The sequence below is a fragment of the Felis catus genome, chromosome D4 (assembly GCF_018350175.1).
Source record: "Felis catus isolate Fca126 chromosome D4, F.catus_Fca126_mat1.0, whole genome shotgun sequence".
NCBI classification, from domain to species: Eukaryota; Metazoa; Chordata; class Mammalia; order Carnivora; family Felidae; genus Felis; species Felis catus.
Window position 1 is genome coordinate 72,342,654 of NC_058380.1, and position 23,301 is coordinate 72,365,954.

Genomic DNA, 23,301 nt, shown 5'->3' on the forward strand with positions numbered 1-23,301 from the left:
TATTTTTTCCAAGGGAATCTTGTCTATTTAGAATTAGAGATTTGGATATACTTCCTCTGTCCTGGTGAGAATTTCTGCTTGCTTGTTTTTTGTTTTTTAAGAGTTTTATTTTTTAAGTAGGCTCCACACCCAATGTGGGGCTTGAACTCATGACCCCAAGATCAAAAGTCATGTGTTCTACAGACTGAGCCTGCCAGGAGCCCCAGGAATCTGTGCTTTCTTAGGAGTAAGTGAAGGTTTGGTTACAGTGGTCCTAGCTCCAGTGGTCTTGGGGGTGGGAGGGGGAAACTGCTACTTTCTCTGGCTCTAGTGCCTTCTCTGGGAGCCTCTTGTATCATGAGTCTTGATTCTCATCTATCTATATCTATATCTATATAATATCTATATATATTATATATTATAAAATTATTATAAATATATATAAAATATAATTTTTGTCAAATTGGTTTCTATACATTATCTTTTTAAAATTTGTTTTAACATTTATTTATGTTTGAGAGAGAGACAGACAGACAGACAGCGTGAGTGGGGGAGGGGCAGAGAGAGGGCGACGCAGAATCTGAAACAGGCTTCAGACTTTGAGCTGTTAGCACAGAGCCCGACATAGGGCTCGAACCCACGAACCACGAGATCATGACCTGAGCCACAGTCACACGCTTACCTGACTGAACCACCCAGCCGCCCCTCATGACTCTCCTCTTATTTGGTAAGCAATAAGCTTTACTCCAAATTTTCACTTGAGGAAAAAATTTTAAACTTGCCACTTCAAAGCACGGATGTTTACAGCTCATGAATTAGTTACCATCGTCATACCAGTTCCTTCTCCCGGTCCCTGCTGTCTCTGCACTTGGAGCTATTCTGGAGTTTTAAACAGAAAGTACACTTTTTTGGAGATCCTCTCTTTCTACCTTTATGGGGGTGTAGGTACATTGGCTCTTTCACATTTTTATTAATCTGATCACATCTGCCTTATATCTGTCACAAATCATTTCTATATTGGTGGTCTGACAACTCCCTGCCTGGATTGCCAGTGCTTTCAAGTGATTCCTCTTTTTTTCCCCCTCACCTAAAAAAATTGAGATATAATTTACACTCAGTGAAACACACAAATACTAAGTTTACATTTCTACTTCTGGAAGTCCCCCTGTAAATTACTTTTAGCACTCACGTGTCTGTCTTTCTCACTGGACGATAAGTTGCTCAAGGGCATGGCAAGTGCTTTGTTAACCAGCTATCCTTGTATCTGGCAACTCCTGGTACCTAGTATGTGTTCTACATATTTGGGGAAGGAAGGAAGGAGTGGAGTCAGTCACTGTGGGTGTTAATATTCACCTCAGCTGCACATCCTTGGAGCAGGCCAATGTGGAAAAGCTTCAGATTACTCATCTCCCGACATGTCTAATTTCCTGTTCATTCAAGGGCTCAGTGGTTCCTAGACGATATATCCCCAGGTGACTGTCTCCCAAACTGTCTCCAGGATTCTGAGACACCTCACATTGTACTGACTTGCTCACACAGTTGCTTTAAAATGGATATGAGTGAGAAACTTTGAATCTGTGCCAAAGTGGGTAATGGAAAAGAAAGCATGTATTATCCAGTTCAAAAGATTTCTTATGCTTTGATTTTCCCTGGCAGGTTTTTGGAATCAACCTTGCGCACTCACAGATAATTTTTAAATCAAATTATTCTTTCTCATCATGGTAGCTTCTTAAACTCGATTTGCCAATATCAGCCACAGTGTTGGGCTGACAGGCCAGAAATCGTAGATGCTCACATGTTATGTGAGGTTGTCACACATCATCTAAGTTGCACCCACTGCACCTGCTCAAACAGGATAACTTACCAACTCACCAGCTGCTGTTAAAGTTCTTCTTTCCCAGGTCCCTCTCCCTCATAGCCCTGCTGTGTACTGTTTAAGAGACTTTTTGTTCGAGGGACTTTAAATTATCCAAAATGTTGAAATCAAAACTGGAATTTATTGGCTCCCATAACCTAAAATATTCAAAGACAGATCTGACCCAAGGTCATCACCAAACTGAAACAGTGCTCCTGGAATCCGGTTTGTCCTCTTGGCTCTGCTTGCTCCTCAGTTTCTCCCTGACAATCATAACGTGGTTCTTGCCATAGAAGTTCTTGAATCCTCTCAGCTTCAAACTCAGTGGACAGAGAAAGCTTCTCTTCCCCAAGAGTGACACAAAAGCCTTGAGCCTGTTTACACCTGGGGACAAGTACCCTTAGCTAAACCAACCACACCACCTTACCGGATAATAGGGCCAATAGTTAGCCTGGAGCCACCAGGACTCACCCTGAGTGTGGGGTCAACCGCATCCAAATCCCAAAGACCGAGCTGGAGAGGAGTCAGTGGTTCCTGATGGAAATACAGAGAAATATTTTATCAGCAGGAAAGAGGGTGCAAGTCACAAAAACAGCAGGTGTGATAATAGCTTATGAGCATACTGGCTATTCTGAATCACTCTCTTCTCAATTTAGTGAACATGCATTTCCATGAATCCTAACTCATTTGAGCTCGCCTCCCTTCCCATATGATATTCGAGGGTGTGGCTTTGAATCTCTTATCATTCTCTTATCATTGGCAAATTGAGTTTAAGAAGTAGCTACCATGATGAGAAAGAATAATTTGATATAAAAATTATCTGTGAGTGCGGAGAGTTGATTCCAAAACCCTGAAGTAATCTTAAGTAACTCCTTTTGGTTTTGTTTGATTGATTGATTGATTTTTATTTTTACATTTAAGTAGGCTCCACGCTCAATGTGGGGCTTCAACTCACAAGATTGATCTCTCTGAGATCAAGAGTCGCATATTCTACTGAGGGAGCCAGCCAGGTGCCCCTGTTGTTGTTGTTGTTGTTGCTTTAAACTGTATCTACTCAAGGAGTTATTTATATCCAAAGCTGAACACAATACTCTGAGAATAGTCTGACTAGTGTAGAATCAAGTGGCTCTTTCCCCCCAGGTGCTGATAGTAGACCCTTGTAATACACTCAAATTTTGTATAACTCAGGTATACAACCTTAAATGCACACCCATCACACTTTACCTTTTCAGATGCAGTCCATTGTGTGTACCCTCTGGTAAAGGAGTAGAAAGATCCTCTGGTCTTTTAGAATGTGATGACTTCTGGGGCGCTTGGGTGGTTCAGTGGGTTGAGCATCCAACTTTGGCTCAGGTCATGATCTCGTGGTTCCTGGGTTGGAGTCCTGCATCGGGCTCCATGCTAACAGCTCAGAGCCTGGAACCTAGTTTGGATTCTGTTTCTCTCTGCCCATTTCCCGCTCACGCTCCATCTCTCTATCTCTCAAAAATAAATAAACATTGGCTTTCTGGAAACCAACTCTCCACTTCCCCCAGGAATAATGAGGCTGAAGTCACCTCAGTCTGGCTCCCAGGACCTCTCTAGGGTGCGAGATACTAGGCAAGGAGAATCCATGGTCTCCTTAAACCACACACTATATTTGTAGCCTCTGCAAAGAGGTAGGAAGGACTGGAAGGCATATACACCAACCTAGTTTTCAAGAAGCATTTGTCTGGCTTAAACAAAGACCTATGGGGGCCTCAAAAAAGGGGCTTCGGTCTCCAAGATTAGGAAAGGTATCATTAAGAAGGCCTTCAAGCAAGACCCTAAAAGACAGGTATGTTTTCAACAGGTGAAAATGGGGTCCCAAGAGGGAACACAAGATAGAAAAGGGCTTTTGTCTAAAAAAATCTACACATGAAGACATTTGCTGGGCGTCTGGGTGGCTTGTCAGTTAAGCGTCCAACTCTTGATATCAGCTCAGGTCACAATCTCACGGTTCCTGAGATCAAGTTCTGCATCGGGCTCTGTGCTGACAGCATGGAGCCTGCTCGGGATTCTCTCTCTCTGCCCCTCCCCTGCTCCCATGCTCTCTCTCTCTAAATAAATTAATAAATAAATATTTTTTTAAAAAAGAAATTTGCTGGGGAATGGAGGTGTCTGATTTGTCATGGACACACAAAAGAAAGGCATACATTAAAACGAAGCTAAAAGGAAAATTCTGCCTATTCCCAGCCCTAAGCCTTCATGTTGTCACTTCCCTAGGAAATGTCTCCAAGTCAGGATACTCTTTAATTGTAGTAAGAGGAGTTCCCATCCTGAACCCTGCTTTTCAGAGGACCCTGCATGTTACAGTCGTAGTCTTAAAAATTAAATTTTTTTAAAGATTTTTTTAAAGTAATCTCACATTCAACATGGGGCTCAAACTTAGAACCCCAAGATCAAGAGTTGCATGCTCTACCAACTGAGCCAGCAAGGCATGCCCCAAGTTAAATTTATTAATGTACAAAATAGCATTTCATCATCTAATCATAAAAATAATATGTGTAAATTATGGATTTTTTTTAATGAACAGTCTTAATGAACAGTCTTTATTAGACTCAGACCAGAGTCTGAGAGTCTTGAGGACCTCTGTCTATTTGTCAGTTTTCTTCTCAACCTTCTTTCAGGCCTGTTTCATTAGTCTTGTGAGCTGCTCTTCCTTCAGATAATGGACTGTGGCCTTCTTCCTCTTCTTCGGGGTGGCTGTCATCGCCTGGTTCTTCCAGCCAGCCTTGAGAGCCAGGTGCCCGGTTCAGGCAAACTTTCCTGCAGGCTACCTATGTACAACCTTGAGGGAAGCAGGAACTGACCCTCTGCTTCTTCTTGTTGTAGGGCAGTGGGGCCCATTGAACACCTTGAGGTGCTTAGGGCAGCCTGGCCTCCCTTGGTATTGGAGACAGTCTGCCTCGCACCTTCATAAAGAATAACTGGAGGCAAAGAAGTGGTAGCGGCCAAAGGATGGGCTGGCGATCATTCTCTTGCAGAAAGAGACCAGGTACTTCAACTTGTTTCTGTGGAAATTGCCCGATACGTTGATGCTCTCACAGCAAGTGACCATTACCTCCTGGCCCAGTGGTACCTGTTTGGCCACAATGGCTGCCAGGTGCCCTGGGAGATGCCTGGGCCATGGAGCACCAGGACCTGCCCTCTGCCATCTTCCGTGGCCTCCTGGGAAAGTGGAATGTTTTAATACAGATAAATTATAAAGAAGAAAAGAAAGACTTGGCATGAACATTAAAATTATCTTATTGAAAGTCACACAAAGTGCCCTCTCACTCAGGATCCTACTCTTAGCATTGGCATAAGCACCCCATCACTCTAAACATCGACCCCGTGATCAACCCTGTCCAGACTTAGGAAATGCCTCTCCGCTTCTCATGCTCCATATTCCTAAACAAGAGGCAGTAGCTTCCAAATGCTTTGAAAGTTTCTCACTGTATCACTGTTGACTTAAGATGTAGACGCTTCAAACTACAGGAAGGACTGAAAACTGAAAGTACATCAAAAGGAGAGAAGACAGATTGGCTACCTTGTAAATCCCTTCCTGGGACAGTACAAATGTCAGATTCTGACGTGATGAGGTACCATTTCCCAGCAGTGTTCAGGGCCCACGTTGGGTTTTTTTTCATGTTTTATCCAATTCTTGGCTCTAAAGATATTCGGAGATTTGCACAGTTTTTGCACAGTTTTGCTTATGATGGCTGACAAAATATTTTGCAACATTACCAGTTCATATGACTTTTAAATCTGTAAATATATAGATCTAGATCCAATGTATATGAACCACGATACCAGCTCTTTACGTTGGCAACAAAATGAACACTGATGGCTAGAATCGTGAATAGTTTCATTTTTATAAAAATATTTAATAAGATTTAACCAAATCTTTAACATTAAAAGTCAGCTTTATTTAAGTGATTTTGCCTTAAAATATTGATACTGACTAATCATAATTTGAATTTTATTCTTAATTTTAACAGAGGATTTTGAATATAACATATATTAAATGCTGTACCCTGTGAACACAATTCAAAAAAGATTTTTAATCCTGCAGGATTAAATCTGGCCCACCACCTGTTTTTGTTTTGTAAATAAAGTTTTATTCGAACACAGCTATACTGCTCATCGTTTACATGTTGTCTGTGGCTGTTTTCATGTTACAGTGACAGAGTTGAGTAGTTTTCACAGAAACCATATGGCCCACAAAACCTAAAATTTTTACTGTCTAGTCTTTCATAGAAAAGGTTTGCCAATCTCTGCTTTGGATGATTACTGCCAAAGGAATACAAATTATGTGAAAATCTTTAATATGTCAACATAATTTTGCTGAAATGAATTTTTAAAATTTATGGAATACATATATACAAATTATAAATTATGAATGTCTTTATTTTATTACTTATCCCAACATCACTGGCTTCTCAACAGAACACCCAGACATGTGTGATATTGGTAGTCATCTTTAATAGCCTGCCAACTTTTAGCTGTATAAAAGCCAGAGCTTTTCACATATTTTTCAAGTTTATATTTAGGAAGTTATGTTTTTCCATATGAGGTGTGTTTACTCTTGCCCTGGGCTCTGCAAATACAGGGGCAGGCTTGCCAGAGTGTACTCTGAAATATACCCCTGTTCTGCCATATTGAAGTCCCAGCCTGGATGCTGGAGCTTGGGAGACGGACCCCTGTGCCTTTGATGGGAGTTTGTACAGAGGGCACCATCCCGGAACAGTAACACTGTTACTCGCTCTGTGCCCTGCTTCTAGATGGGTGGCCATTAGGACGTTTGGACAGACTCAGTCCCCAGAAGGACACTTCCCTCTGCAATTGAGCAGATGGGACCCACTTTGGCCCTGGAAACCCACGTGAGCTTCCAGGCCAGGTGTGTGGGAGGCTCTGGCACGGAGAAGAGCTCCAGAGGGCTCGGTCAGTGCCGAAACAGCTCTCTCACCCACGCAGGCAGCTCTGCATTTCCTTCAACAGCTATGGTCTTCTGGCCACTGCCCAAGCTCTCTCCTCTGCCTGCCCAGGCAGAACCTATATGCCAGCAAGAGCTCTTGGTGCCTGTGGGGACTGTGTAACTCAACATGTGAGGCTGACACTCAGGATGCATCCGTCTCTGCTGCTGGGGGAGGCAACTATTCACAAAATGTTGGCAAACTTTTCCTTAACTATTGCCAGATTTAGCAAATAAAAATGCTGGATGCCCAGTTAAACTTGAATTCATAAACGACAAATGCTGTTTCAGTATGAGCGTGTCCCATACAATAGTATTGTACGTTAAAGTACGTGTCACTTCTCAGACAAGGCACTTAAGGACTTGGGCATTCGAGAGTCACTGTTCTTCCCCTGCTGAGGAGACTTTGGAGGTTATGTGTTTTAGATGATACGATAGAGGATGGGTGGGGCGCCTGGGTGGCTCAGTCGGCTAAGCATCTGACTTCAGCTCAGGTCATAATCTCACAGTTTGTGATTTTGAGCCGCGCATCAGGCTTTCTGCTGTCAGCACAGATCCTGCTTTGGATCCTCTGTCCCCCACCCCCCTCTCCTCCCTGCTTGTGCTTTCTCTCACTCTCTCAAAAATAAACATTATATATATATATATATATGTGTGTGTGTGTGTGTGTGTGTGTGTGTGTGTATGTATATATATATACATATATATAAAGTTATATATGTATATATATATATATACACACACACACATATATATATATATAAAGTTAAAGTTATATATATATATAAAAGTTAAAGGATGGTTGCCCAGCTCATAGAAACGAACTTTCATTCATAGCTGGAAAGTTGTGAATTTTTAGGGTTTATCTGTTACCACAGCATCACCTAGACCCTTCTGACTGTTGTATCATTCGAGACCCTGCCCAGACGTCACTCTGGCTCCTTCCTCTTCCATTGTGCTCCTCTCATGTTTTATGAACCCCTTGCTTCCAGTGTTTAATAAATGCCTGCTTAGTTCTCTCTCCCCCTCTAACCAGGGCACAAGAGTCTTGTCTTATTTGACTTTGTGATCACCGGATCTCACACAGGAAGTACTTTAGTGTGTGCTGAATGAATGGCCAGAAGTTCTCTTCAAATTCATCTTGGTATCACCAAGGATGTTACCTCTTTAGGTTTTATCTCCATTATTCTTTAAATAAAGGACCACCTCTCTTTAAATAGGTCTGCAATCTTGGGAAATTTAGTTACATGTAGCTGTGTTATTTATATAGTGACTGGTCATCAGAAGAACAAGAGATTGTGGGTGATGACATTCATTCTTAGTCACAAATTAAAAGAGAAACATGACAATGACATTTCCACTGTGAGAGAAAAGGTCACCTGGCATTCAGAAGCCCTAATTGCAAGGCCATGTTTACATTCTAATCATCTATACTTTCTGGAGATGTCATTGCTACTAATACAGAAAGGCTGGGGCCCACAGTCTACTTAGAAGAAAAAAGGAATTACTATTTCCCTAAAAATTTAGATCAGTGATGCTCAACCATGAAGTGGGAAGTGTGCATGCATATCAGAATCTCAGAATGGGGGAAAACATAAAAAATATTTTGATTTTGGGGTGCCTGGGTGGCTTAGTGAGTTAAGCATCCAACTTGGGCTCGGGTCATGATCTTGAGGTTCACCGGCTTGAACCCCATGTCGGGCTCTGAGCTGACAGATAGCTCAGAGCCTGGAGCCTGCTTTGGATTCTGTGTCTCCCTCTCTCTCTCTCTCTCTCTCTCTCTCTCTCTCTGTCCCTCCCCTGCTTGTGCTCTCTCACTCTCTCTCAAAAATAAACATTTAAAAAATTAAAAAAAAAATTATTCTATTGTGAAAATTCATTTTGTAATACAAAATATAGAGAGATTCAAGTGTGACACTCTAGGCTGTGAGGCATGTGGAGAATATGGAATGGGCAAGCAGTCAGAACAAGCTGCAGTTGAGGTGGAAGTCGGTGCGCATTTGTTAGCCAAAGGGTGTCGTTTGTGTTGCATGTTTGGTACCATCTGTGCTACTGTTCCCACTGCAAACACAAAGTAAGTCATCTTTGTTTTAAGGGGAGTGGAGGCTTTTATTCTAAAGCAGGTTTTGATTTGGAGTTCTTAGGATGTGGCAAAAAAAAAAAAAGAGGGGGCTTTGATGAGGATAGAAAGATGAAGAAGCAGAGGCAATTCTGTTTGGAGGTTTGTCTGTGAACGGGAAGATGAGAAGTAGAAGGGTAAAGCGAAAGAGCTTTGGGAGTTGTATTTCCTTGTTTCAAGATTGGAGAGACTTGAGCATGTTTTTTTTTTTTAATTTTTTTTTTAACGTTTATTTATTTTTGAGACAGAGACAGAGCATGAACAGGGGAGGGGCAGAGAGAGAGAGGGAGACACAGAATCTGAAACAGGCTCCAGGCTCTGATCTGTCAGCACAGAGCCTGACGTGGGGCTCGAACTCACCAGCCGTCAGATCATGACCTGAGCTGAAGTCGGATGCTTAACCGACCGAGCCACCCAGTCGCCCCTTGAGCATGTTTTAAAGGCTGAAAGGAAAATCCAGTACAGGAGATGAGGTGGAAAAAGCAGGAGGATGGATATAGATAACGGATTGTGGATAGAGAGAGATCTCAGGGGCAGGGGGGAGGGGTGAAGAAACTGAACTGACGAGGGAAGAGGTTAGGAGGCACAAAGAATTGGGGCACCTGGGTGTCTCAGTCGGTTAAGCGTCCAACTTCGGCTCAGGTCATGATCTCATGATTTGGTTTGGTTCGTGAGTTCAAACCCCGCAGGGGGCACTCTGCTGTCAGCATGGAGCCTGCTTCAGATCCTGTGTCTCCCTCTCTCTGCCCCTCCCCTGTCTCTCTCAAAATTAATACACACACACACACACACACACACACACACACACGGACAAAGACTTGGTTTGAGAGTCCCTGGCAGGTTTCTGGGGACTGCAGGCCATCATGGTAATCAGGGGGTACGTAGAAAACTGGATTTGCCTATTTTTATGAATATCTGAACTCCAATGCTAAATTTGTACAAATTTCTGCAGTTCCATACTGAAGTTTGTGGGTGGTCAAAGAAATTCACTCAGCCAAATTTAGAAACTATTATCCTACTTCAGGGTGAGGCTAACATTTTCAAACTTTTCAAAAATGGCTAGCTTGCAATTGAGCTTGTTTTGTTTGGAATATAGAATTGAAGCCCTGAAGACATTGAATCTGAGCTATAAAGGCTCAGATACCAACCTTGTTCATTCCTTTAAGCATGTGTTACAAATGTTGATTCCTAGATTATTCCAGTTGATATTTGAATGTCTTTTCATTTGCTCATCTTGATGATGTTCTAAAGGACAAGAATTTTGAAAGTGGTTTCCAAGAAAAACAAATCCCAACCTCATTCTAGTCCAGCTGCAGGATAAACTCAGGCTAACTTTTCCTTGTGTGTGGGGAGGTAGACCCAAATTTCCTTTGTGAAACTCAGGGTGGGAGGGAAATTCTTCCTTCCTGATTTTCAGTCTTTGCCAGAAAATGCCTCAAGAACAGCTTAAGTGATACGGCGTTGAGTCAGTTGCATAAGAAAACATTTAGAAAAGCACATTGGAAATCTAGGGATGAAGTAGTTCCCTGTTTATCGTAAAGAAGAGACCGGTTTTGTATGCCACAGTATCATTTCCGTCAACGTATGAGGCCAAGCTGATTTGTCTGCACCTCGGGCCACAGAAACCAAATAGAGGCAGGCTGTGCCTTCCACGTACATAAGATGCAAGGCTTGTTGTGGGAGCCAGTACACTCAGCACTCACACCGATACTACCTTACTAAGATTAAAAACACGAAGCTTTTCAGGAACCCTCTTGCCCTGTTGGTGGGATTGCAAACTATTGCGGCCGCTCTGGAAAACAGTGGGGAGGTTCCTCAAAAAATTAAAAATAGATCTACCCTATGACCCAGCAATGGCACTGCTAGGAATTTACCCAAGGGATACAGGAACGCTGATGCCTAGGGGCACTTGTACCCCAATGCTTATAGCAGCACTCTCAACAATAGCCAAATTATGTAAAGAGCCTACATGTCCATCAACCGATGAATGGCTAAAGAAGTTGTGGTTTACATATACAATGGAATACTACTTGGCAATGAGAAGGAATGAAATCCTCTTCATTTGCAACAACAGGGATGGAACTGGAGGGTATTATGCTAAGTGAAAGAAGTCAGTCAGAGGAAGACAGATATCATATGTTTTCACTCATATGTGGAACTTGAGAAACTTAACAGAAGACCACGGGGGAGGGGAAGGGAAAAAAAAGTTACAGAGAGGGAAGGAGGCAAACCATAAGAGACTTAAAAACTGAGAATAAACTGAGGGTTGATGGGGGTGGGAGGGAGGGGAAAGTGGGTGATGGGCACTGAGGAGGGCACCTGTTGGGATGAGCACTGGGTGTTGTATCGAAACCAATCTGACAATAAATTTCATATTTAAATACATACATACATACATAAAAACACGAAGTTTTTAAAGGCCAAAATGCATTTGTTCTCAAAAATTGCCATTGCTTTGTTTTTAGCCGTGATGTTTAATTAGTATAAACTGTCTAATGAGCCTAAAGGGTGATGTGGGGGGGGGTGTTGTAAGTTTATCAAAGGAGAATAAGGAAGAGTTGAGGAAAAACTGCTCTAAATAGGAAAAAAACAGTGCCAAGAATAATCGCAGAGGCTTTACCGTGCTGACAGTACCTTACTTAAATTCAAATTCCTGGCCTAGTTGGAGGGCGTATCTGGTTCTATGAGGATGGTGACTTTAGGATAAGAAACACTTTATTGTGAAGACATTCTAGATTTCAGGCTTTGGGTCTGAGATCGATGGGCAGGGTTTCCTTGTCCACCTGACCCTTTCATGCCCACTGAGATCATTAATTCCAGATGACCCGCTAGACCGTGTGTGTGTTGCCTGGTGTCAGAGTAGGAACGTGGCATGAAACCATGAAGGTTTCTCCGGCTTTATGCTAATTTCCATCGTTTTCTGGCCAAACCACTGTTTAGCTGACATTTCTGTAAGATGATGGTATAATATCATCTTATTATGGGGTGGGGACCCAGTTCCCCAGTTTAAGACATCTTTGGCGTCTTCCAAACACCTAGCTAAGATAATTAGGTCTTACGGCAGAGACAAAGGAACATAGCAATCTTTCTCTTCAACTGGATTTTCTAACTTCATTCTTGTATCAGGGCTACAACCTTAGGATCTCAGGGAAAGGGGACATAGCTCTTCACTGGAGGTAAATGTAGAACTTTTGGATCATTTCCTGGACTGTTGGATGACTGTTCAATAATAGGTAACTTTAGATAATGTTTATGGTATTACAGGATCATCCTAAGTACTTTATAAACAGTAACTCATTAATGCCTCACAACAACTATATGAGAAGGGCATTATTATGATCCTCATTTTCTTTTTAAGTAAGCTCTACACCCAACGTGGGGTTTGAGCTCACAACCCTGAGATAGGAGTCGCATGCTGTACTAAGTGAGCCAGCCAGGTGCCTCTTCATTTTATAGAATGGCGACCTAAGGACCAAGTGCAATGGACTGAATTGTGTTCCCCAAAATTCATATGTGGAAGCCGTAACCATCAATGTGACTGTATTTGGAGATGGGGGTCTTCAAGGAGAACATTAAGGTTAAATGAGGTCATGAGGGTAGGGCCCTAATCCAACAGGACTGGTGTCCGAATAAGAGGAACAGACCAGGGATGCATACACACAGAGAGGCCATGTGAGAACACAGCAAGAGGACTGTCTGCCAGCCAAGGGGAGAGGCCTCAGGGGAAACTAAATCTGCTGACAACTTGATCTGGGACTTCCAGCTTCCAGGACTGTAAAAAGATAAATTTCTGTTGTTTAAACCACCTAGTTTGTGGTATTTTGTTGTGGCAGCTAGCAAACTAATATACTATGAAACTAAGAAATTTGCCCAGGATCACACAGCTCTTAAAAGGGAGAGCTAAGATTTGAACCCGGGTAGTCTGGCTTCAGCAATCAGACTCTCAACCTTTTTCTGTTTTCATCCAATGAGTTAAAGCCACACTTCTCAACAGAAATATAATGTAAGCCACAAATCTGAACCTCACGTGTAATTCACAATTTTCTAGCAGTCACATTTTAAAAAACAGATGAAACTAATTTTAATAACGTATTTTATTTAAAATTAAAAAAAAATGTTTATTTATTTTTGAGACAGAGACAGAGCGAGTGGGGGAGGGGCAGAGAGAGAGGGAGACACAGAATCCGAAACAGGCTCCAGGCTCTGAGCTGTCAGCATAGAGCCTGATGCGGGGCTTGAACCCACGAACCGTGAGATCATGACCTGAGCCGAAGTCGGACACTTAACCGTCTGGGCCACCCAGGCACCCCTTAATAATGTATTTTATTTAACCCAATGTACCAAAGTCTTATTTAAGCATTTAATCAATATGAAGTTATTAATGAGATATTTAACACTCTTCTTTGGTACAGAGTCTTCCAAATCAAGGGCTTATTTTGTACTTACAGCGCATCTCACTTTGGACTAGCCACATTTCAAATAAGCCACACATGGCTGGTGGCTACCATACTGGACAGCATAGGATTAAAGCACTTTCACGGCTCTCCATTGTGCACAAGATAAAATCAAGACTCCACCCATGTTTCTAGCTTCATGTCCTTCCTAGCTGCAGACTTTTTAAGCTCCTAAAATTGGCAATACTTAAATGTTAGCTTTCCATTCACACCATGCTGCTTTTCAGCTTGGTATCATGCTCTCCCCATTGTCTGGATGCCCTTCTTCTCATCCATCTGGCTTTTCCTGGCTCTTGTAGATACCCTGTTCAGGTTTCCCCTCGTCCCGGAAGCCTTTCCTACAGCCCACACTGAATTGGACGGCTTTTTTTTTTTTTTTAATTTATTTGTTTATTTTGAGAGAGAGAAAGCATGTGTAAACTTGCACAAGTGGGGAAGGGGAAGAGAGAGAGGGGGGCAGAGAGAGAGAATCCCAAGCACGTTCAGCGAGGTCAGTACAGTGAACTCACAAACCGTGAGATCATGACCTGAGCTGAAATCAAGAGTTGGACACTTAACTGACTGAGCCACCCAGGTGCCCCGGATACCTCATCTATGTGTTTCCTCATAACATTTCATCCTAATTCATCCTGACATTTAGGTCTTCTTATTATACTTATTTGTATATGTGTCTGCCTCTCTGATTATACTGTGAGCTCAGTAGCAGATATGCTTTATTTATCTCTGTGCCCAACACAGAATCTGACACATAAAAGGCAACAGTAAAGTTAAGTTGAACTTAATACACATGCTTTGGCATACAAGATTCTTCATCCTGGTTGACCAGAATTTCCCCCAAATCATGAGGAAACCAGGCACAGGCCTCCTGGAGGGAAATATGGGTGGGCACTAGAGCTACGTAAATGTGGGTGTGTGGGGTGCTGTGTCTCTATAATCTCAAGACTCCTTAAATAAACATAAAATCAAAGTAAAATCAAATTTTCTATGCAAAAGCAGTGTCAAAAGTCAGATCTTCAAATTTCACCAACATACCTATTGAGAAGACAAAGCTAATTTACTGCTTACCTCAGTAAGCTTTGAAAAAGCTTTGGCTGTGTCTCAGATGGTCTCAGATAGAGGGAGTAAGGTCAGAATTAGGTGGAAGTTTGATTTAAGACAGGTTTTTCAAAGAAGGGATGGGAGGGGGGATCTTGGTTAGGATTGGGTGAAGGTCACAATATCACAGTCCAGGAATGATGTAAATAGCAAGGTAAGGATTTTAAGGGGAAGACTCAAGACTCAAGGGCGAAAATGATTGTTTTCCACTGAAAACTTGATGAGTATTTCTTTAAGATCTTATATGAAAAATCAAACTATTTACCTACACAGGAGACTCCTGGAAAAATAAAAGTCACCCTAATGAAGACAGAAGAGTAGCAAAGTCAGGCTAATGAAAACAAAGGATTCTCCCTAAACTGATTTAGCAGGATTCTGGCAAAAATTGGGCTCATGAGGACAGGCCCAAGAATGAGGTCTATTTGAGAATAAGAGTTTAAAAGAGCTTGACTAGAGGTGCCTGGGTGGCTTAGTCTGACTCTTGATTTCGGCTTAGGTCACAATCTCTCAGTTCCTGAGCTCTGTGTCCAGCTCCACACTGACAGCATAGAGCCTGCTTGGGATCCTCTCTCTGCTGCTGTCCCATGCACACCTTCTCTCTTTCTCAAAATAAGTAAACATTAAAAAAAAAAAAAAAAAAAGAGCCTGACTCAAGTTTTGTCAAAGGGAGAGTCTATGTCAACGGGGAGCAGCCTAAGGTCCTCTTGGCTTGCCTTTCCTGGCATGGAACCATTGCTTCACAAGCCAGGGCAAAAGTGACAGGGACCCAGTATTCTCAACATGCCATACCTGAGGAAGAGCCTCCGTTCCACAAAGAGGGGCTGAGTAGAAGAAGGTCCCTACTTCTTGACCACACTTGGACTTAGTGTCAGCAATAGGTGGCTGTGAGAAGGATGAGAAAAGATATTGTTCTGCTACTGGGGATGTTCTGGGTCTCAGCAGTGTGGGACCTGGGGACAGGTTGCCATCTTGGTTCAAATACCACAGACTCTCACCTTTCTTATTATGTTTTCTTACCTAGCTGTTCTTCAATAAATGTTTTCTTATGTGCTGTTTGCTTTTAGGAACATTTCTGGAGTCCCCCTGTCCCCCTCCCCTTTTTTTGTAGCTTCACTTTTACTGGGGAGCAGGTCAGTGGAGCACCTTATGACATCATGCCAGAAGTCAGTCCTCAGAAGTATTTCTTTTAAGATCCATGGCTGGCAAAGTTGTTCAAGGAGACTCAGGATGAAGGACAATATGTATTAGATTGTAAGTGGTGATTTTATGTATGCAGGAAAGGATCTAAAGCTTTGAATTAGTACACAATGGACGATTATGTGACTAGCAATCCTGTAATGTTAGAGGTTAACTTATAGAATGCCATTAAGGTGTGATTTGAGAAAGCATATATATCCAGTAGAGGGGTGCCTGGGTGGCTCAGTGGATTAATCATCTGACTTTTGATTTCAGCTCAGGTCACGATCTCATATTTATGACATTGAGCCCCATGTCAGGCTCTGTGCTAACAGCACGGATCCTGCTTGGGATTCTCTGTGAAAAGTGAAAGGTTTCACTTTCAGAAATAAAACAAAAAGCTGTGCTGTCTAGTTAATAGGTTTACAACCTATTGGAAATATGTACGAACCTCTCCCAACAATGGAGTCCCAAATCCTTAGACACTTCACTTCCTGGTTCTTCTTATCCTCTCCATTTTGTGGGCTCTGCAATGAGCATGTGCCAAACAACTGAAGTTTCTGCATCACGTGAGGGGATGTACATTTGTTCCAATCAGACTACTTTTTGCCTTACATGGGCATAGGCAACTTCCGCTAATGGTGTAGCCTCTGTAGTCCTCAGCCAATGAGGAATCAGGGGAGGGACCTGCACACTAGGAGACTAACCTACCAGAGTGTGCCTGTCCATCAGACAGGCTCTTGCAAGAACGTTGATTAAAGCCTGGCTTCACTGTGCTGAGTCTCCATGTCCCTCCTTTGATTGGGTCAGTGGGCTTATTTCTCACATTCACTCTCTCCCCCTCTCTCTCTGCCCTCCCCAGCTTGCTCATACTCTCTCGCAAATACATAAACTTATCAAAACACATCTATGTCCAGTAGAGAAGAGAACCCCAAGTGTTGTGGTTTAATTGCTTGAAGATTAGCTGGTTTTATATCTAAATTAGAAATTTCATTTTAGAATTTCTTTTCCCACTGATTACATGAAACGTAGTTCTACACAGCTTGTCATCCTGCCAGCTCCTTCACTGAATTAAATAAAACTTTAACTCGTGTCTATTTTTGTATGAGAATTATGTTTTTAACAATTAAAAAATTTTACTTTCAAACCTCTGTAGTCTCAATTCTGAATTTTTTTCCTACACAGATAGCACAGACCACAGGTAGTAAGATTAAGGAAAAGACAGTTTTTCTGAAACTCTGGCTCCTAAGGTCCTGAAGATTCTCTTAGCAGGGTCATGCACTCCTAGGGGAAAATGTGTTATGGACTAGTTTGTGCCCCCGCCCTCACCCACCCACCAAATTCATGTTAAAGTCCTCCAGTACCTCAGAGTGTAACTATATTTGGAGATAGGGCCTTTAAAGCTGTAATTAAAGTAAAATGAGGCCTGATGGGTGGGCCCTAATCCAATATGACTGGTGTGCTTATACAGAAAGACATACACACACACACACACAACCATGAGGACACAGAAGGCAGCCATGTACAAGTCAAGCGGAAAAGAAACCAACTATCTAATACATTACGCAGGGGAATATTTTGGGTTCCTTGGGACTGACCAGATGTAGGAAACCTTTGCTTCTGGGGGACATCATCGAAGAAATTATGGCTACCCTAAAAATGTATAGGTTAGAAGCAAAAGTCTCAGTAAGGGTGGGGATCTGCAAATACTGCAAATACAAATACTGTAAAAGATAATTGTGCTGTTGGGAGTTTGTCACAAAATTCCCAAAGCCCTGACGTGGAGAGTAGGTATTTTTGTTGGTTGAGGCAGGGCCCCCCCCACTTCCTTCTGTATTTATTCAGCTTTCTGTGTATTTCATTAATCAGCTGGCCGCTTGGTTTAGACAAGATTGTTGGTCTATAATAGCCAGTTTGCAAAGTTACCAGAAAACACCAGGGTTCTATCTATAATGGTCTTAGTATTTTTAGTTCAGGAATGGAGGACGGGCACTGCCAAGGTAAAGAATTTAGGGCTGGTTCCACCATAAACTCCTACCACTGCAAGGCAATGGCAACTCTTTATTTATTCAACAGATAATCTACCATATGCTGGTCTCTGCATGGGTGCTTTAAGGAAAAACTGCTACTTACTGAACAGGGGTTATCATTAGAATCCTGTAATCTCTTTAATCTTCATGCCTTTATTTGTGAGAATTCAGGGTAATTAATCTGAAAAAAATTAAAAGAAAAAAATTTTTAATGTTTATTTATTTTTGAGAGAGAGAGAGAGAGAGAGAGAGAGAGAGAGCGAGCGAGCCGGGGAGGAACAGAGAGAGAGAGGGTGACACAGAATCCAAAGCAGGTTCCAGGCTCTGAGAGCTGGCAGCACAGAGCCTGATACAGGGCTCGAACTCACAAACTGTGAGATCATGACCTGAGCTGAAGTCGGATGCTTAACCAACTGAGCCACCCAGGCACCCTAAAAAAATTTTTTTTAATGTTTATTTATTTTTGAGACAGAGAGACAGGGTGTGAGAGGGGGAGGGGCAGAGAGGGAGACACAGAATCCGAAGCAATCTCCAGGCTCTAAGCTGTCAGCACAGAGCCTGATGCGGGACTCAAACTCAACCCATCAGATCATGACCTGAGCCAACTGAGCCACCCAGGTGCCCCCACAGTAATTAATCTAAAAGTGAGCTAACTTGTCATACATCAGGCACACAAGCAAACAATTTTGTAGCTTGAAGATCTGGTGTGTGTGTGTGTGTGTGTGTGTGTGTGTGTGTGTGTGTGTGTGTTTAAAGAAAAAAACCCTGGAAGCCATGTTTTGAATATACAGATCTTATGCTTGTTTTGGAAAATCTGAAACTGATAGCCACTGTTCTTGGACCCTATTGAGAGATGTTTAAAAACACTAGATATCAATAAATCAGGTAGATTCTTTATATATATATATATATATATATATATATATATATATATATATATTTACTTGTTTAACCAGTATTTGTTAAGTACACAGGGTAGTGCAGTTGGTTCTGGACATACAATGCTGGCTTTTAAAACAGCACCATGGGGCGCCTGGGTGGCGCAGTCGGTTAAGCGTCCGACTTCAGCCAGGTCACGATCTCGCGGTCCGTGAGTTCGAGCCCCGCGTCGGGCTCTGGGCTGATGGCTCAGAGCCTGGAGCCTGTTTCCGATTCTGTGTCTCCCTCTCTCTCTGCCCCTCCCCCGTTCATGCTCTGTCTCTCTCTGTCCCCAAAAAAATAAACGTTGAAAAAAAAATTAAAAAAAATAATAAAACAGCACCATGACTTTATCTTCATGGAGTTTATGGTCTAGCGCAAAAAACGGCTATTAACCAAATGATCATGCAAAGACAATAATAACCAAGTACAGTATGCACTCTGAAGTCACCTACTGCTGCCAGGAAGTTGTTACAGATAACAAAGTCAGGTTTCATCAGCCTAATATTCTATTGCCAAAAAGGGGACTTGCTGTGACCTGAAAGTGGATGTAAACTAGCTTTCTGTCAACACAGAGAACATTGCCTTGGAAGTCACACAAGCCACATTTTTCATAGTATCTGAGAACCAACCAACCTGTTCCAAGCACATAGCTGAGCTGATACTGAAATCTGAAGAAAAAATTTCCTGTTACCCAAAGGAGGAAGAGGGAGAGAAGAAAAATCAGGTAGATTTCTTTAGAACTAGTTTGTAAGCCAGCATCAAGCTACAACAAAAGACACACCAGTCCTTTGCACCATTACTATGTTCCTTGATGGCATGGCTAGAGTAACTTTTCAACTTTAAGCTTCCCAGCAAATATATGTGTCTATGAAATTGGTCTACATAAAACTACAACAGTAAGAGGTATGGGGGGTGAGAGAATCATTGGGACATCCTAAACCTTCTTTATTATTATTATTTTTTTAATTTTAGAGAGCAAGCATGAGCAGGGGAGAGGGGCAGAGGGAGAGAGAATCTTAAGCTCCATGTTCAGAACAGAGCCCAATGTGGGGCTAGATCTTGTGACCCAGGGATCATGACCTGAGAGGAAATCAAGAGTTGGACACTCAACTGACTGAACCACCCAGGTGCACCCCCCACACCTTTTTTTAAAAAAAGTAAGTTTTTATTCCTACTCAAATCATTTTATCTCTCTCATATTTTCTCATATTTATTGCTTTTGTCACAAAGAATAGATATGCAGTAGAAATCCTTAGGATAAATTAGGAAATTGGAGTATACAGCTATGATTAATATGTCAAAAATCTTTTCCAAAAGAAACACAAAATAAAATCAAAGGTAGTATAAAAATAATAAAGCATTAACAAACTAAAAAACAAACTTATTTGGGAGATCAAAACAACTGAAAAGCAAGTTCTTTAAAAATACATCTGGCAAGATGGCTGAAGACAAAGAAAGACACAACTAAAAAAAAGATATTAAAAAATGACTAAAATTACGAATTAGGTAGACTTTTAAAAATACTATAAAATAAACAAGGGCACTTAAATGGCTCAGTTGTTCTGACCCTTGATTTCAGCTCAGGTCATGATCTCATGGTTTCTGAGATTGAACCCCACAATGGGCTCTGTGCGGTGTGGAGCCTGCTTGGGATTCTCTCTCCCTCTCTTTCTGCCCCCACCCACCCCCTCTCACAATAAACAATTAAAAAGTACTATAAACTTTTTTACCAGTTTGAAAACTATTATATAAAGTGGTTTAAATTATTAATAAACTTCCAAGTGGAAGGAGAGAGTGTGCATGGGTATAGAAAACACTGAATGTGAATTGTGCAAGTTAGGTGACAGAAACATGAAGTTTCTTATACTAAGCTTTCTACTTTCACAAATGTTTGAAATTTTTCACAAAAGCACAGGCTTAAAAAAAAAACACCAAGGCAAATAAAGTTTTGGAGGATGACAGAAAACAAAACAATCATTTTGAAAACAGGCAAGTAAAGGCCAAGAATCAAGTGTTTACCTTGTCTGTTGATATGGGAAGTTTCTCTTATTATATAAAAGTAATCACAATAATAAATGCAAAAGGCAGGACAGAACTTTGCCATTTTGTTATCCTTACAAATTAATGAATTTATAGGATAGTCAACAATGGCTAGTACCATTTTGACACACTTAAATGCCCAATGCTATCTATGAAGTATTCTTCTCTCTCCCCACCCCCATAAAAGGAGGGAGGTCAGGAGGAAGGTGAGGAAAGCAGTAGCTCCCAATTTACAGAAACTCTGAAGTGGGGAGACATTAAAGAAGTAACATCATGGGACATACATACTCAGTGAAATCCAGACTGAATTTTTACATAGTAAATAGCTCAATTTCTTCAACAATTAAGTTGCAAGGGAACATCAAAATGATGGAAAGGAAAGCTATATACTGTATTGAAAGACTTTATCAGCAACTACAACATACGTACTTACACATACTTAAGTGTTTACAGATGACATCATATGATGACTGGGACTTGCTTCAAAATCATCCAAGGAATGAGATGAATAGATGAAACCAAATCAGTCACTGGTTGCAGTGGGTATTGGGTACATGGGGGTTCATCACACTGATTAGTATATATTTGAGAATCTTAACAAGAAGTTTTGCTAAGCCTTTTGTATAAAGTCTCTTCCTTTAAGGATGCTAGTGAGCTAGGGGTCTTTCTGGCTTTTCTTGGTGGATATATGGGATTAGACATCAAATAGCCCATATGATCAGGCTTATAGTTGCAAAAACAAAACTACTTATTAATGAAAACTTTTCTGAATGAGTTGGGTGTAAAATTGTTCAAAAATGTAAAATTTACTTGAAAACAGTTTGTGCTTTTTGTTTTGTTGAAGGTACTATTTTTCCTATAGGTATGCATGGTTAGAGAAATGCCGTACATGTGCAGGAGGGTTACACTGTGAAACCCAGTTCATGGTATCTTGAGTACTTTACAACAGGTCTTACTTACTAGGATCGAATAATCAGCTAGGTTAAGCACCAAGAATGGTTTATAGCTCCTTGCTGAATTACATTTTTCAAAATCCTTTAAAAATTTTTTTTAATGTTTATTTTTGAGAGAGAGAGAGAGAGAGAGAGAGAGAGAGAGAGAGAGAGAGAATCTGAAGCAGGCTCCAAGCTCTGAGCTGTCAGCAGAGCCTGACACGAGTCTCCAACTCACAAGCTGTGAGATCATGACCTGAGTTGAAGTCAGATTTTTAACTGACTGAGCCACCCAGGCGCCTCTCAAAATCCTTTCAATTGAAGTATAACACACAGATAAATGTACAAATCTAAAGTGTCCGAGCTCAATGAATCACCAGAAAGTAAACACTCCTGGATAACTGGTGCAAAGGTTAAGAAATCAAACATTAACCACACACCAGAACCTCTCATGCCCTCAATTATCACCTTTCCAAAGGTAACCACTATCTTGTTTTTGATGTAAATGGAATTATACATTATCTACTCTTTTGCATACGGCTTTATTTGTTCAACATCACATCTGTGAGATTCTTCATGTAGCTTTTATGCAGTTTTATTATATATTTTGTGTACCTATAAAGTATTCCATTTTATAGATCATTATGAAATCTCTTTATCTCTAATAATACCTGATGCCTTAAAGTTTAATTAATACAACTAATACCAGTTTTCATTTGGTTAAATGGCCCTGCGTGGAACATCAGAATTATTTTTTCCTGGTGAACTATACTTTCTTTGTACCAGCAGAGTTGAAAGTTCTACATTCAAACCCAATGGCTTGTAAGTGTAGTATTTCCAACAAAATTATTAGAATTTTATCAGTTCAGTATATTTTGCTAGAAACACACAGTGATGAATTTCCACTAAAAGCTGAAATAGGAGAACAGAAAAAAAAATTGATGATGTAGGAATAATCACTCAGATTGCAAAGAGTGGAGTTTAACACTTTGAACTATTCCTAAGTTCAATTTTCAGTCCTAGTTCAATCAACAAATGTTGGCCATTAAAAATCTGACATAGCTTTGATGGTGCCCTCTGATTTCTTCAACTGTCCTTCTAGTATTGGTATATCTTAGAAATGGCCACTGCACTGAAATGGCTCATTTCTAAAAGTGAAGAGGGGCTCAGTCGGTTAAGTGTCCAACTCTTGATTTCGACTCAGGTCATGATCTCACAGCTAGGTTTGAGCCTAGCCTTGGGCTCTGCGCTGACAGTGTGGAGCCTGCTTGGGATTGTCTCTCACTGCCCCTTCCCTGCTTATGCTCTTTCTCCCTCTTTTAAAATAAGTAAATAAATAAAAAAAAAACTTAAAAAAATCTTTTAAAAAATGAAGACTAGATAATTATTGCAGTGTATGTGTTCCTACATATTAATAATTAGCTATAGGATAGTTTCAGCCACATGTATTCAGACTAGAATTGCCTAGAGGCCTCAGGATCCATTCTGGGGGCTTGCTATTGAAGGCAAGAGTTTAAGACTATTTGGTTTATGGATTTAGGCTGACATTCCACAGTTACACAAGAGAGGAAAGACCATGTCAAGGCACGGGGAGAGGATGGCCATCTATAAGCCAAGGAAAGAGGTCTCAGGAGAAATCAACCCTGCTGACACATTGATCTGAAACTTCAGTCTCCAGAATTAAGAAAATTAATTTTTGTTTAAGTCACCTAGACTGTGGTACTT

General features: G+C 41.2%; 1 long non-coding RNA gene across 1 annotated transcript; it reads right to left on the bottom strand.

Moving 5' to 3' along the window:
• Positions 1–639: 639 nt before the first annotated feature.
• Positions 640–17,937, bottom strand: LOC123381631. The gene is made up of 3 exons (XR_006588894.1): positions 17,787–17,937; positions 3,059–5,023; positions 640–2,368 (listed from the first exon to the last, which is right to left on the bottom strand). It is a non-coding gene; the product is annotated as an uncharacterized LOC123381631 (long non-coding RNA).
• Positions 17,938–23,301: the final 5,364 nt, after the last annotated feature.